This window comes from Neomonachus schauinslandi, chromosome 7 (genome assembly GCF_002201575.2).
Source record: "Neomonachus schauinslandi chromosome 7, ASM220157v2, whole genome shotgun sequence".
Taxonomy (NCBI): Eukaryota; Metazoa; Chordata; class Mammalia; order Carnivora; family Phocidae; genus Neomonachus; species Neomonachus schauinslandi.
Window position 1 is genome coordinate 42436704 of NC_058409.1, and position 2315 is coordinate 42439018.

Here is a 2315-nt window from a genome sequence, read left to right on the forward strand (position 1 = left end):
GGTAAGTCAGATAGAGCCCATGTTTAATCATGACTCCTTAATAACTAGGCTATTGCAAATACATGTGTGTGTAGAACCCAGTCTTTTTTCATGTATGAAATTTATGTTTTCCATGAACTTTCTATATTATATCTTACAGTGATTAAGTGTGTGAGTTGGTTGCATGATCCTAAGATTTTTTCGATACTTTAAAACATACTGTTATGTCCCTGCCCACAGCATATTCTTGCATAGTAGTTCTACTCAGTTCATGGAGATGTTTTTGAGCCATCTCCTGATAGCATAGTAGAATTTTTACAACCAACTCAGTTCACTGAAACAATGTAGATAGGTGACCTAGAAAACAGAAGTGAAATATTCAATTTGGGGTCTAGAATCATTTAATTCATCTAACCATATAATTGTCAACTCTCTGTCTCATTCTGTATTGTGTGACTCCTCCTTAACGCATAAACCTCAGGAAAAGGACCAATAAAATCTAAGATGAAACACCACTTTTTCTCATTTATGCTTTTATTACGTGAGTCATCTTTTTCGTAATCATTACTTGGCCTTGGCCTACGTTATTTAAGTTTCTCCTTCTTTTAACTAATCTCATTTGCTTCCATCTATGCTGAACTGCATTGTTTTCTCCTGAGACACAGTGAAAAGAAAATTGTTGTGCTTTTATCTACTCATGTTCCTTCTCTAATCCAGCAGGGAGCTCAGTACTCAATACAGCGTTTTACTATCACACGATTTCATCGTCATCCTTCACCATCTATAATTTTTCCCGAGAAACCACTCTGCTTTTCTGTAATTTCTGGCGCTTCTGCAATGATCACAGACAATAAAATAACAAAATAAAAGAGAAAAGAGCAATTTTAAAAACAAGAGCAATAAATGGATAACATTCTCTGCTCTCTTTTGACACAAATAAATTCAGTCCACTGACATCTGATGTATTCACTCATATATGCCCACATTTCACTTATTCATGTTCCCCAAGTCTCTTCACTCTGGGAAAAAAACCAAAACTGTTGAGGTGTCTTGCACCCTCCCTTGCTAAGCCCTGATGCTTGCTTCCGCACTGAGGTATGATGAGTGTTCTTTAAAGTGAATCTGGTGCTCGCTTCAGCAGCACATATACTAAAATTGTAACTACAGCAAAGATTAGCATGGCCCCCGTGCAAGGACAACAAGCAAATTCGTGAAGCGTTCCATATTAAAAAAAAAAAAAAAAAAAAAGGAAAAAAGAATAAGGGGAATCTACGTGGCAGAAAGGGACAGCAGAAAAACAGTTTGGATAGGCCCAGTTATAGGTCTCTTCACCTGGCTTTGCAAATATAAACTTGCACTGAAAGAGACTAGAAGGAAAGCTTAGTCTTTTTTCTTGAACATCAGGAAAGAAGACACATTAAAGTTCTCCTATAATTTTCTTATCAATTGTTCCATGTCTCAAAAAAATACATGAACTGTTTGTGTAAATACAAGAATATACCTAAAATTTAGAAAATCTAATTGAGCTTGAGAAGAAAAACTACATTAGAATACCACTGTGTCAGGGTGCCTGGGTGGCTCCGTCGTTAAGCGTCTACCTTCAGCTCAGGTCATGATCCCAGGGTTCTGGGATCGAGCCCCACATCGGGCTCCCTGCTCTGTGGGAAGCCTGCTTCTCCCACTCCCACTCCCCCTGCTTGTGTTCCCTCTCTTGCTGTGTCTCTCTCTGTCAAATGAATAAATAAAATCTTACAAAAAAAAAAAAAAAAGAATACCACCATGTCTTGACAGATCCCAAATTTCCAACATCTGGAGAATTTCAGCACCTCACTGCTTATTTAATTTACCAGCATGGTTTTCCCAACCTTTTGCTTCTAAAAATGCTGTAGTTTGTTTTGGCAAATGAAAGATCATTTTGATGACTTCAGAGTACCCCTGAAGCAGATTCCTCCTTCGCTTTCTTCTTCGAAGCATCATATAACAAGTCAGTAAGCCACACTTCAGGTACAATCCTGGGTGCGTACTACTTCATTACCTTTAATTTTCAAAAGTTCTGCACAGTTAAGTATTATTCATTTTCTTCATTTGCTGAAGAAAGAAATTCAGTGTGGGAGAGGTTACATAGCTCTCCAGCTCCTGGCAGGTAGTAAATAATACAGCTAGTATTCAGAATCAGGTCTGACTGGTCGCAAATTTGCGGTCTTTCCTTCTACAACTCCGGGGTGTATCAGTAGGCTTAACCCTAATCATAGAGGCCTCCCCAGGCAGTAGAGGGCTATAGCACACAGCTGGTTATAGGTGGGACTTGATAAAGGACATTTTCAATGTTCGGTGTT

At 38.5% G+C, this 2315-nt stretch overlaps 1 non-coding gene across 1 annotated transcript; it reads left to right on the top strand.

Moving 5' to 3' along the window:
• The first annotated feature begins 1104 nt into the window (after positions 1-1104).
• Positions 1105-1209, top strand: LOC123325380. The gene has a single exon (XR_006540394.1). It is a non-coding gene; the product is annotated as a U6 spliceosomal RNA (small nuclear RNA).
• Positions 1210-2315: the final 1106 nt, after the last annotated feature.